General features: G+C 42.5%; 1 protein-coding gene across 5 annotated transcripts in view; it reads left to right on the forward strand.

Annotated features, from left to right (window-relative positions):
• Window positions 1–811: 811 nt before the first annotated feature.
• Window positions 812–13,430, forward strand: part of CNOT1 (CCR4-NOT transcription complex, subunit 1) — an 86,510-nt gene continuing 73,891 nt past the window's right edge. For 2 of the 5 annotated variants that reach the window (XM_004690509.2, XM_004690510.2), the window contains exon 1: window positions 812–971. The gene's annotated coding sequence lies outside the window, so the exon portion shown is untranslated. The remainder of the gene's footprint in view (window positions 972–13,430) is intronic. The other 3 variants (XM_012730595.1, XM_012730596.1, XM_012730594.1) reach the window with 2 other exon arrangements.

The raw sequence follows: 13,430 nt of genomic DNA on the forward strand, positions 1-13,430 counted from the left end.
CTCCACAGAACCGCTTATATACTACAAGCTAAAAAGAGAACCTTAACTTCCTACCTCTCAGTAAGGCATCCCTCCTTCAAAGAGCAGACCTCTGAAGAGAAAGTTCTCTTGAGGAAAGTTAGGCGGGTTAGGACCGGGGAGAGCTTGGGAATACTACATTCCCCAGCATGCACCGCTCATCCCAGAGCGCAGTCAGTGACGAACTACTTTTGTGACAGGACCGGAGTGGGAACTACAAATCCCAGGATGCACAACGGACCTCTTTAGTTACTGCCAGGCTTGCTTTCAGGTTGCTGGCGCTCCCCGCCAAAGAGCAGGGGATGTTTAAGAATGGGAAGCCCCGCGGTCTACTGGAGAGAGCGTGGAAAGCGAGGGAAAGCTGCTTCACTGTAACTCAAAGTAGTTCCCGCGCAAGGTGGCAAAGGCTTAGGCCCCCCTACATTTATTGTTTCTGGGGGGCAACGCCGGGCCCCTACTGGCCACAGTACTCGAGGGCAGGTGGGAAGTCCGTGAATCCCCAAATCGAAGTTATTTGCCTGTTCTCCATTGGCCCTCAACTCGGGCGCAGGCGCGACGGCTCGAACTCAGTCCCTGGGGACCAGTGAGCGGCAATTGGCCAAAGCCCGCGAAGTCGGAGTCCGGATTGGTAGTTGCTAGCAGGAGCCTGATTTCTTCCTTGACTTCTGCGAGTGATCGTGTGTGATTGGTTTAAATCCGCGGGCATCTGCCGATGATTGGGCGGCAGCCTCGGGTAGGCCTCGCTCATTGGCTGCTGCCGGGGTCATCCCTCCTCGGGCGGGCAGCGAATGATGAAATGGGAACGGGGAGGGGAAAGGCCGCGACGTGAGCGCGCGACCTCCGGCGCCATTTTGTAGAGAAACAAGCGGAGTTAACCGAAGAGGGGGGTAGAGCAGAGCCGGAGTCGGGGACCCAGGAGTTTCCTGTGTCCAGCGCCGCCGGAGCCGCCTGAGGTGAGGTGGGCTGGGGTCAGGGGCTGCGGCAGGCTGGCAGTGTCAGCGGCGGGACGCGGGTGCCGGTGGGGGAAGGAACGGCGGTGGTCCCGGGGCCATTGGGAGCGTTTCCCCGAGCTCCGCGGAGTCTGGGCAGTCGGGACGGGAAAGTGGCGCGTCGGGAGAGGGCGGACTTTCTCCCGGTGGCTCGGGGAGCCTTCGGGTTTTGAAGAGAAGAGGCCGGGCTAAGGGCTCCACGGAGAGGCGAGCGGGGCTCGGGGCGAGACTTGAGCTGGCCCCCGGCCGGGGCCTGGAGGCTGGGAGGGCGGTGCTGGCGGCAGTTCGGACGGCGGGGCCTCCCCTGGCGCGGGCTGCACCCTGCTCGGACCCCACGAGGTCCTCAACTGCCTCTTTTTCTCCGGGCTCCGGGATGGGTGCAGTCAGCGGGCATCGGCCCCCGAGGCCTACCTCCTGGGGCGTGGGGGCCGTGTTTGGAGTAGCTGCAGGCTCCCAGTTCTTCTCTGAGGACCCGGAGTCGCCTGCCCCCACCCACTGCCCCCAGCACGTTGTCAAAAGCCGGGGTGTTTCGGTTCCGCGGGTGGGAGGGGCGGGCGGGAGCGAGCACTTCCTTATTACTTCTGGCCACAGGTTTTGTTCCACTCGCGCGCCGGGGCGCTCGCACTTTCTCCAAAGTCGGCCCCCACCTACTTGGCCCAGTGTCTGAGCTGTGGTGGCGGTTCTTCTCGCCCTGGGGAAGTGTCCCTCTAGGGAGAGGAGCCCCCGAGGCCCCCGTGCCCGTGTGAGATGTGCTGCGGGTCGTGGAGGGGGACAGTTCTTACTAGGTACCAGCCCTTTGCAGCCGACCTCGCCCAGATTCTTAAACCGCCCCCCCCCCCCCGACTGAGAGTAAACGGTGGTAGGATTTTAAAAAGGAAATGCCCGCTATGTGTTGGAAGTGTGCGTTAAGTACGCTTTGAGAAGTAAAATTTCTCCCATGAAATCAATCAGATTTCTCAGGACTGTAATAAAAAGTTTGTTTTCTTGCAGAAAGTAACAATACTCTCCCTCTCTCTCTGATTCCACGGCCTTGGGGATTTATTTTAATAGTTGGTAACTGCAGTTGGCTTTTAGTGGACACTTTTGTCTCCCCTCCCCCAAATTCTGAACGTTTCTCTCATGATAATTAGGAGTAGGAATACATGGATGAAAAAATGGGAAGGCAAGGAAAATACAGGGACTTGTCAAACAAACTAAGAACAAGTGGTTTTTGTAGATGTGTTTGAGTTTAATAAGTTTGTGGTCTGAGCGTTGACATTCCGACACCTCCAAAGATTGGGAGCATAGTATTTCACTTATTAATTAATAATAAGATAAATGGTAACAGTTTAAATAATAATGTTTTAGGGCTTTGCAAATTGTTACCTTGTCTAAGGAGAAAATGAGCTGATACATAAAGTTTGAGGCATCTTATGCTTTGACTGAAATGGTAGCATTTTAAATAAAACTTAATTGGGGAGTTGGTCCCTTTTCAACAAGTGTGGGTCTGAAGTCCTTTAGTGGAAGCTTAAGTATAGAACCAGACAGAAAGAGTTGACTATTAATAACTGAAAGTATTTCCTTTCTTACCCAAGATTGTAATCTTACAAGTTTTAAGATAGAATTTTGTGGCAATATGGTGGACCAGATACTGAAAATCTTTTGGTTCCTAATTCCCTGGAATGAATCCCTGGCTTTCTAGTCTGTAAATTTCTCTTGGAAATTTAAGTCTCCTGGAGATTTAAATCCCTGTCTTTACCATGGATCTTCTCAGGCCAAGTATGTTGACATTCTCCTAACTTTGGTTTAAGTAATTTTTTAAAAAACGTATGTGGAGGACAGAAGAGAAAATGCTTGCTGTCTTTTCAAAACATTTTTAAATACTGATCTCAAATCGTTCTTGCATGTTGCTTTTTTCAAGTATGTTTTTGGTGAGTTTCTGATCTAGATATAAAAAAAACTTCCTTTTAAATCAGATTAAGTTTATAAACTTGAACATTCTATTCTGAGATAACTCTGGCACTGTAAGGGAATTTGTCCATAACTGTAATTGAATGTTGAATCTTTTGTAAAATGTTTTTGAAATTAGGGGAAAAAAGAGCCATTTTAAAATGCTAAATTTTGTAAACTTGCATGTTCTTTTATGAACAAACAAAAAGCTAACTCTTAAGCCATGAAGATATTAGATGAAGCACTTCCTAAAGGCCCCTCTGACCAGACAGAACTTCCTGCTGGGAAGTTTCAAAATGGAATCCCACTGAGACTTATTTTAAGATTTTATATATAGAAAAGTCTGCAGTTCTTTCTCTGTTCGCTCACAAATTTTAAGAAGCATGTTTCAAAGCAAAAATGGGATCAAAAGCCCTTTGCATTCCACATCCACGAGTTTATTTTAATATACTTTTCACTCATATATTTATAAGAATATAGCAAAACAACAAAACAAATTACTCATTGGAAAGTTTTGTTTGAAAAGCCAGTAATTCACAGTGGTCTTACCTGAAACTCTATGTTGAGAATTGAAGGGAAAAGCGTGTAGTCTTTGGAAGAATAGACTTAGGAAACACCTTTCTGTCCTTAATGCTAGAAAATTCATTGTAAATCTCCAGTATACAAAGTCTTAGTGAATTTTGTTGACAGTTTTTACAAGGGCATTCCTAAAATATTGAATGAGATGTTAAAGTTCATGCAGGAGAGGTTCTTTTTTGTGTGGACTAATTACATGAAGTTTAAAGTGGAATGAAAACATTTTGAAAGACAACGTCTTACTGTTTTTAAGCTTCACTTTAATAGCTCAGCATTTTCCTTTCAAGTTTTAGAAAATTTGCCATCTTGAATTTATAGCTTCTTGAAATGCAATGCTACTTTTAAATTTTTATGTAGTCCCATCATAATAATTACTCCTTTGTTTTTTTTTTTACCTTTTTTTGCAGTGTCTAGCTAATCTCTTGTATGTATGTATGTATGTATGTATGTATGTACATACGTACCACATTTGTTTACACATTTTCCCCGCTATAGGAGAGTAAAATAGTCCTGTTGGGCAGGATTACTGAGATAGGTGGTTTTGGGTTTGGAAATGCTAAAAAATTTTCTGTATTAATCAATGGTAGCAGCATTTTTAGAGCCAAAAAAATAATCTGCCAAATAGGAACATTCTTGGATGGGGGAAGTGTATGTACTGTGTTGAGTTTCTTTATTACATTCAGTAATATCTGAATACATTCAGACTGTAAAAGATTCTAGGAATACAGCTAATGCTTTTTTTCCCCCCCTGCCAAATTGCCTTCTAAATTGTTGATTTGAAAATAGCCACCCTTTGCTCAAAAGTCCTTCAAATATTTTCCTGGAGCTGTGTGTTTATCCTTGACATCTGTGATGGCACATTGCTGTTTTATGCTATACACTAGGTCCTCACTTAATATCTTTTATTGGTTCTTGTAAGTGCGACTTTGACATACAATGAAATTAATTTTGCCACAGGCTAGTTGATATAAATAAGAGTCAACTTCCTGTGGCATACTGCTGTCACAACAGCATCACCAAACTTTAAAAGGCCCAGCACACTTCTAATAATAACCAATCATTTGTTCTTGTTCCTTCAGTTTCCAGCCCACTTGTTTTCTAGTTCAGGATCTTGGGTTCATAGAGCCTATGGCAGCAGCTCTGCAGCTGGGTTTTAGAACAAACCAACACTGCTGGCCACAATGCGGTTCCATTGCAGGGTACTCACACTGGTACTTAGACACATAACAAACCTAATATGCACATCTTTGGAATGTGGGAGTAAACCAGGTTACCACACAGATTAGGGGAGAATATACAAAATTCCACATAGTGGTGCCAGCCAGGAATCAGTGTTACAAGAACAGTGAAATTTACTTGAGGACCTACTGTAGTCAGAAAGACTCATTGTTTCTCAACTACATATTTGCTCCTTTTATCTGGAATATCATTGTTTGGGTCTACCAAAATATTATCCTTCCAGTTTAAACTCAGTTTCACTGTGTAAAAATTTCCCCTGGCAGCCTTAAACAAAATTGATTTCTTGAATTCCTCTTGGCCAGTTTTCACTTAACTGAACTACATACTGTCTTGTAAGATTTTTTATCTTTAAATTTCTATCTCATTTTACAGTGGATAACCTTCCCTCCCCCCAAACAAATACGCAGTTGCCCCAGATTTTAATGAATAAGGTTTACTTGTGTAGATTTATAGGACATAGCATTCTTGGAAAACAGTACAGCGTGGATTTTGTTCTTTGAGGCACAGACTGCTTTTCTTGGAGCTATATACTTAGAATTTTGTTTACATCTTTTAGATGTTTAAACTTTGTTAAAGTTAATTCTTTCTATACTTCTTGAGCTCTATACAAGAAAAAAAAGATTTGTGGATTTGAACATTAAAAAAAAAATAAGAGAAAGATGGGAAGTTGGTTATTCATTAAAATCTCTGAGGGCCCTCCCTGGTGGCGCAAGAAGTTAACCCTCAGCACTGCAAAGTTGGTCCCACCTACTTCAGCAAGAGTTGGATCCTGGGCCAGGAAGCTGACCCACAATGGCTTAGCAGACTTCTCCTGTTTAGCCTGCTGCTGCCCTTAGCAATATACTTCATTGATTTATATGTTCTGCTCCCCACTCTGTCTCTGGTGAATCCTCTCACCTGCCACACCTGTGGCCTGTATCTCAGTTCTGTATGCATAAATAAATCTTTAAAAAAAAAAATTTCTGGGCACAGTGGGTTAAAGCACAGCACTAAGAAGCTAAAGCCACTTTAGCACAAGTTCAATCCTCAGTCCCAGAGGTGACCGATATGGCGTGGCAGACCTCTCCTGACTCGCCAGCTGCTCCCCTCAGCAGTGTACTTTATCAGTCAGCCTATTCTGCTCCCCACTTTGACTCTGGTGAAGCCTCTCACCATCCCTGCACCTCTGGCTTGTACCCCAGTTCTATATGAATAAATAAATCTTTTTTAAAAATCTCTGAAGATTCATTTTATAGTTAAGGATTTCATTTCATGGGTTGGATTTTAGAGCATCAACATGACGATTAATATTTCTGTAGAGTTAAACATTGTATATATTGGCAAATCCTTGAATTAGCAAGTGAGAGTATTTTTTTACTATTAACCTTGCCCCCCAATCAGTTTTGCTACATGATTGATATACAGTACTATATAAATTTAGATGGTATGAAAGTGTTGTGAAATACTCTGAAAATTTTATTTTGGTAAGATTTTCTTAGTTGTGACCAAAAGCAAATACAGGTTTTCTCTAGCTTTTTTTTTTTTTTTTTTTTTTTTTTTGAGGACAAGACAGACTTTGGTTTTTGTTTCCTCAGTGTGAGAATATAAAAGAGTAATCTGGCAAAAAAATTAGTTATTAGACTGATCATTACTTAACCTAAGTGTAATAAACTAGCACTTCTAGCCCAAAGGATAGAGGGATTTAAGTTTTAAGATATTCTTCAGTAGTGTAAATTGAACTCTAGCAGATATTTGAGTAAGTTGTTTCTTGGTATAGTTATTTTTTAAAAATTATGTAGCTCCAGGGCCCTCCCTGGTGGCGCAGCGGGTTGGAGCACAGCACTGAGAATCTAAAGCCGCTTCCGCATGAGTTCTATCCCCGCCTGCCCCGGAGGAGTCCACATGGCGGGGCAGACCTCTCCTGGCCTGCCCGCTGCTCCCCTCAGCAGTGTACTTCGTCGATCTGCCTGTTCTGTTCCCCACTCTGTCTCTGGTGAAGCCTCTCACTGCCCCTGAGCCTCTGGCCTGTACCCCAGTTCTGTATGCACAAATGGATAAATCTTTAAAAAAAAAAAAAAATTATGTAGCTCCTGGGCCCTCCCTGGTGGCGCAGCGGGTTAAAGCACTGCACTGAGAAGCTACAGCCACTTCCGCATGAGTTCGAGTCCCGCCTGCCCGGAGCTGACCACATGGTGTGGCAGACCTCTCCTAACCCGCCCACTGCTCCCCTCAGCAGTGTACTTCGTCGATCTGCCTGTTCTGTTCCCCACTCTGTCTCTGGTGAAGCCTCTCGCCGCCCCTGAGCTTTTGGCCTGTACCCCAGATCTGTATGCACAAAATAAATAAACCTTAAAAAAAAAAATTAAGTAGCTCCTTCCTGGCTCTCCCTGGTGGTACATTGGGTTAGCAGCATTGCAACAGCACTGCAAGCTGACTGCAACTGCTTCATTGCAAGTTTGATCCCCAGCCCTGGAGGTGATCACATGGCACAGCAGACCTCTGTCTCCCACTGCTCCCCTCACAGTGTACTTCGTTGACCTGCCTGTCCAGCTCTGCACTCTGGCTCTGGTGAAGCCTTTTACTGCTCCTCCACCTCTGGCCTGGACCCCAGTTCTGTATGCATAGAAAAACAAATCTTTTTTTAAAAAAATTAAGTAGCTGCAAGAAGGGTATTCTCTTTTATTGTTTAGTAGTCTTAAGTATGTTATATTCTCTGTAGCTTTAAAGTTTTGTAAATGCTTCTAAGAAGGATCTGAATCCTTAGTTGATTTTTTTTTCCTTTTTCCTCTCAAAGATTTATTAATGTATACAGAACAGGCCAGAAGTGCAGGGAGTGAAGAGGATTCACCAGAGACAGAATTGGGGGGCAGAAATAAGAAATACACTGACAAGGGGAGTAGCGGGTGGGTCAGAAGAGGTCTGCTGTGTCTTATGGGTCACCTACCTGGCCCAGGATGAACTGGTGCTGCACAGTGGCTGCAATACTATCATTGTGCTGTGCTTTATAACCCATTGCATCACGAGGGAGGGTCCCCAGTTGATTATAAATTAACTAGGTTCCTTTCCAGTTTTGGAATAAACACACTTAATTTTTATTTTTTAATTATATAACAGTTTATTTTTACATCATTTTGTGCCTCTTTCCATCTCAGTTGTAATCCCCATGGGCTTCCCATCACCAAATCACCTGAGCATACTTTATTTTTAAAGATTTATTTATTTATGCATACAGAAGTGGGTGGGGGTATACGCCAGAGGTACAAGGGTGGTGAAAGGATTCACCAGAGACAGAGTGGGGAGCAGAACAGGCAGATATACTGAAATCTACTGTTGAGGGGGTGCAGTGGGTGAGACAGGAGAATCTGCTGTACCATGTGGGTCAGCTCCCTGGTTGGAGATCCAACTCCTGCTGAAGAGGCTATGGATATCTCATAGTGCTGCATTTTAACACCTTGTGTCACCAGGAAGGGCCCCAGAATAAGCACACTTTTTAGGCTCTAGTCAGTTTTTCAGTTTTTAAAAATAAGGGACTTATTTGATTATAGTACTTTGCTTATAGTACTTTGAACTGTGTTGATGTGTGGTTTGGATTAACAGCCACACAAAGCTGTTAGACATTCTTTTGAAAATTAGTATTGGGCCCTCCCTGATGGCGCAGTGGGTTAACACACAGCACTGCCAGTTAGCCACAGCCTCTTCTGTGTGAGTTTGAATCACAGCCCCTCCCATCTGCCTTCTCTGACCCCCACTCTGTCTCTGGTGAATCCTCTCAACCTCTGCACCTCTGGCCTGTACCCCAGTTTTGTATGCATAAATAAATAAATCTTTAAAAAAATAATTAGTTTTGGAACATTTCTGTATATAGTGTTGTAGAGGCCTGTGTTTGGGTTTCAGTGACTAATACTTTCCTAGTGTACTATTATTTATTCTGCTTCTACCCTTCCATACAGCTTATTCTTGATTCATTATCTAGAGAGTTTTAAAAGTATTTGATTCTCTATTTGTCCTCAGTAAAAGCAAAAGAAAGGCCTTTCATCACCAACAGGGTCTAGTCATGCCTTCTTCAACCTATTTCTTTCAACATACTGTTTTCTGTCTTCACTGTTTGCTTAAGTTACACTTGACCTCCTTACCTTTCTTCAGACATCTGGCTGGAATATTCTTTTCCCAGATACCTAAACCCCTCCACATAACTAAACCCCTCCACTCCTTCAAGTCTGTTCAAATACTGCTTTCTTAAGTGTGACTTCTGCGCATCATACTTAAATTGCATCACTTCTAGCTTTGGTTCACATCTATTTATTTTTTCTTTTTTCATAATGTTTAATGTGCTCCATAATTTATAGTTTAACTCTTTCTCTCCCTCAGATATGTATGTATGTATGTTTATTGCTTTATCTCAACTAACATACATTGTAAGCATTCAGCAAATATATGGGTTAATATATATGATGCACTAACTGTTTCTCTGATTAAGTTGTAAGCCATATACTAATATTTACCACCTTGTTGAGTTTTATGCTTGGCCTTGTGTTAGTTTTGTAGAAAGCCAAACCTTGAGAGTTGGCATCTGAGGCCCACTCTACAGAAAATGTATGGAAGGTCTCTCTTGATAGTTCCTCAACAAGTACACTGTTGCCATTTGGGAGAGATATTGCTCATTGGGAAAAATTACTTTGTTAGTATTGCTTTCTTGCAAAATGTTTATTGCAGCTCTACTTCTAATTGAATGCCATTGGCTCTCCCACATTCAGACAGTTCAGGATGCTTTTGGAGGTTCAAATCTCTGAAATTTCGGTACATCTTGTCATAGTAAAAATACTGCCAAGTAAATTTTCAGTGATATATAAAATAGTAATACTGTTACAATTAAAGACAGATCCATTTGAAATGAGATTATGAAACGTTATCTTGATCTCTGATGGATGATGAAGGTGGAAGAAACTTCCTGAACTTTGACTACTTTTTGTTTCTGTTAAAAATTCTAGTGGAATTCTGTTTTAAGGACTTAGAAATTGAATATTGATACTGTACTTATCAGGGTTCTGGAAAGTTTTCAGTTCCCACAGAACTTGTTTGGTTAGGACTTGTGGTAAGTCCTTGGGAACTGATGAAAAGAAAAATACATATGAAACTGTTGAGCAGTGTGATTAAATTTTATAGTGCATCATGCTTGCTGAAGGGGAAGGGGAGGTAGATCAGAATAGCCCATAGATGATCTGAAGTGGTTGCTAAGTTTTTGAGGGGCCTTGGGTTGAGATTTGAGTTAGACCTAGGTCTTATTACTGGATGTTTTTTTGTCCCTCTGTGAAGGAGCCCTAACCTGACTTTCAGTGAGGAGTGTCTTGCTTCTCTCGAAAGGCTTTAGTGATCTCATAATTGTTAATTCTTATCATTTATAACAGTTTCTTTCCTCTTTTTATATACTCCCAACTATATATCTTTTAAAATCTCTTTCCTGTAGTTTCTGTAGATAGTGGATATATTCATTAATAAACTCCTGTTTAACAAATTATACATCCAAATTTAGCTACGTAAAACTTTCTTACTCTTGATTATTTGACAGGCGCAGTTTAGCTAGGTGCTTTTTTGCCTCTGTGCTTCACAAGTTGTGATGCAGGTATGACCAAAGCCCACAATCTTCTTAAGCCTAGGAGATGGGGAGATCTTAACCTCCCACTCATGGGGCAGTTGACAGGCCTCAAATCCTTACTAGCTGTTACTTAGAAGTCATGAGCCCTTGCACATGTGCGTTCTTCCTAGGTTTGCTTACAGCATTGTAACTTGCTTCCTTCCAGGCACAGACCCAGAGAGATAAATTGAGAAATCAAACTTTTTGTAATTTAACTCTGGGAATGACTTAAAACTCTATTCTTTTGAAGCCATGCTTAAGGTCCAGCTAGCCTGAATTTAAGAGGAGGGGATGACATAACTGTAAATATCGGCAAGGCTCTTTGGGGTTATTTTAGAGTGTGTCTGCCACAGTTGCTCTCTCCCAAGACTTGTCCTTAGATCTTTCTTGGGGTATTGTCCATTCCTTGGTTTTACTTAATACCACTAAATAGAGAACTCTTCTTGGTTTCTGATGCTCTGCACTCTCAAGTTTCTTCCACCTCTCCACATTTCTTCATTTGCTTCTTAAATTTTTTTTATAGATTCATTTTACTTATTTATGCATATAAGAAAGTGATGGTGTATAGGCAAGAGTTGCATGCGGGGGTGTGTGTGGTGGGGAAGAATCCACCGAGAGAGTGGGGAGCAGAACAGACAGACAGACTGACTGAAATACACTGCTGAGGGGAGCAGCAGGTGAGACAGGAGACGTCTGCTGTGCCATGTGGGTCAGCTCCCTGTAGCCCTAGATAGAACTAGGGCTACATTAGCTGTTAAGCTTCCTAGTGCTAATACTTAAACCCTTGCTCCACCAGAGAGACCTCGTTTCCTTTTTTTTTTTTTTTTTTTTGATTTCTTTTTCTACCTACTTTAATATATTAAGCTTTGTAGGGCTCTCTGGACCCTTATTCTCATACAGTTCATCCCATTCTGTCTCCTCTAAATATTGATGATTCCCAGTTCTGTATTTTAGCCTGTACCTGTTATGCCCCCAGACTGTAAATCCAACTGTCGGTAGATTTCATCTGTATTGTATCCCTCACTTCAGATATGTCCTAAATTAAATTCCTCATTTCATTTTTTTTAACAATTCTTTTTTTTTTTTTTTTTTTAAGATTTATTTATGGGTCCTCTCTGGCGGCGCAGTGAGTTAAAGCACAGCACTGCAAGCTGGCCACAGCTGCTTCAGTGGGAGTTCAATCCCCAGCCCCGGAGGTGACCCACATGGCACGGCAGACCTCTCCTGACCCGCCCGCTGCTCCCCTCATCAGTTGGCCTGTTCTGTTCCCCACTGTCTCTGGTGAATCCTCTCACTGCCCCTGCACCTCTGGCCTGTACCCCAGTTCTGTATGCATAAATAAATAAATCTTGGTAAAAAATGGAAGTAAATTTGAACTATATATGCATGTAAGAAAGATTAATAAAAGCAAGTATGATAGATACCCAATTTTTCTTGAGTCAGTGAGTGATGGCAGTCATAGTGCTAGTGGATAGCATAGGAGAGTGGGGAGCAGAACAGGCAGATGTAATGACATCCACTGTTGAGGGGGAGTAGTGGACAGGTCAGGAGAAGTCTGTCACACCATGTAGGTTACCTCCCTGGCCGGGAATTGAACTCAGTGCTACAGTGGCTGCAGCTAGCTTCACAGTGCTGTGCTTTAACCATTGTGCCACTGGGGAGGGCTCAAATTCCTCATTTTCTATCATGTCCTTTAAACTTCCTCTTTCTTGGTTGGTTGATGTCAAAGCAGGATCCATGTGCCTAGTCTGCATACAGGTGTTTGGCTCCTTTTTTCCTTGACTTCCTTATTCTTCACACAGTCTTATTAGACTCCTTGCAGTTTAGTCTTCAATACATTCACTTCTCTTTTCCTCTGATATTCTTAATTTCTTTACGACTTACTTTCTTCCTCAGCTTTTTCTTTTCAGCTTAAGAGTAACTAAAGAGTAACTAAATTTTTACATTAAAGAGTAATTTTCACATCAAGAATAAATTTTTTTTAAAGATTTATTTATTTATGCATACAGAACTAGGGTACAGGCCAGAGGTGCAGGGGCAGTGAGAGGCTTCACCAGAGACAGAGCGGGGAGCAGAACAGGCAGATCAATGAAGTATACTGCTGAGGGAGCAGCGGGCAGGTCAGGAGAGGTCTGCTGTGTGCGCCATGTGGTCACCTTCCTGGGGCAGGGATCTAACTCATGCTAAAGTGGCCTTAGCTTCTCAGTGCTGTGCTTTAACCCGCTGCATCACCATGGAGGGCAAGTAACTAAATTTTTTTTGCTTGGTCATGTCCTCTGTTTGGCACAGCAGGCTAGTGTAACAGACAAACTGAGGTATCAGTGAATTACCAAAAGACACTAACACAGGAGAGCTTTCATTAAGTGTTTATTCGGTTGCTTTCTATGCAGACGTCTTTGTATCTTGTGGTTCCAGTTTACTTTCATTCTTGAGGGGTCTTCAGCTGAAAGGATCAGATGTTCATGACTAGGTGGTTTAAGTGGCTGGTGTTTTTGGTCTACATTCATTCCATTGATTAGAACTCCTCTAATAGAGGCTGAGAAATAGAGTCTAGTTGTGCAACTAAAACAAGGAAACGGATTTGATGAGCATCTAGCCAGCTTTTGCTACTCTAAGTACCTAAAACCCAAACCAATTCAGAGAGCCTACAGAATTGTCTTTAGGATAAGGTTCAAAAATCTGAAATGGATTCCTCATATAGTAGAGCAGAAATCCACAAATTGGGTCCCTGTTATGTTCAGAAGACACTTCATCTTGATTGCTAGGGTGTGTCAGCTGCTCCTGAGACTACCACCCTGGGGTTCATTGGGAGGACTCCTTGTTGGAACCCAGCATATGGTTGAACTCATATGATTTATTACAGCAAAAGGTCAGGTCATAAAACACAAGTGACAAAAGGAAAATGTATATAGGATAAAGTCCAGAGGAGTCAAATAGGACACATTTAGTTTACTCCAGCATGGAATTGTGAAATGTAAAATGGTGCCCAGGGTTGTTACTGTGGCTTAGTTATGTATGTACTCTCTGCTAACTACATATTAATTTAGACTCTGAAGGAAAGCAGGTAC

The sequence above is a fragment of the Condylura cristata genome, unplaced genomic scaffold (genome assembly GCF_000260355.1).
Source record: "Condylura cristata isolate star-nosed mole 26May11 unplaced genomic scaffold, ConCri1.0 scaffold00028, whole genome shotgun sequence".
In the NCBI taxonomy this organism is placed as follows: Eukaryota; Metazoa; Chordata; class Mammalia; order Eulipotyphla; family Talpidae; genus Condylura; species Condylura cristata.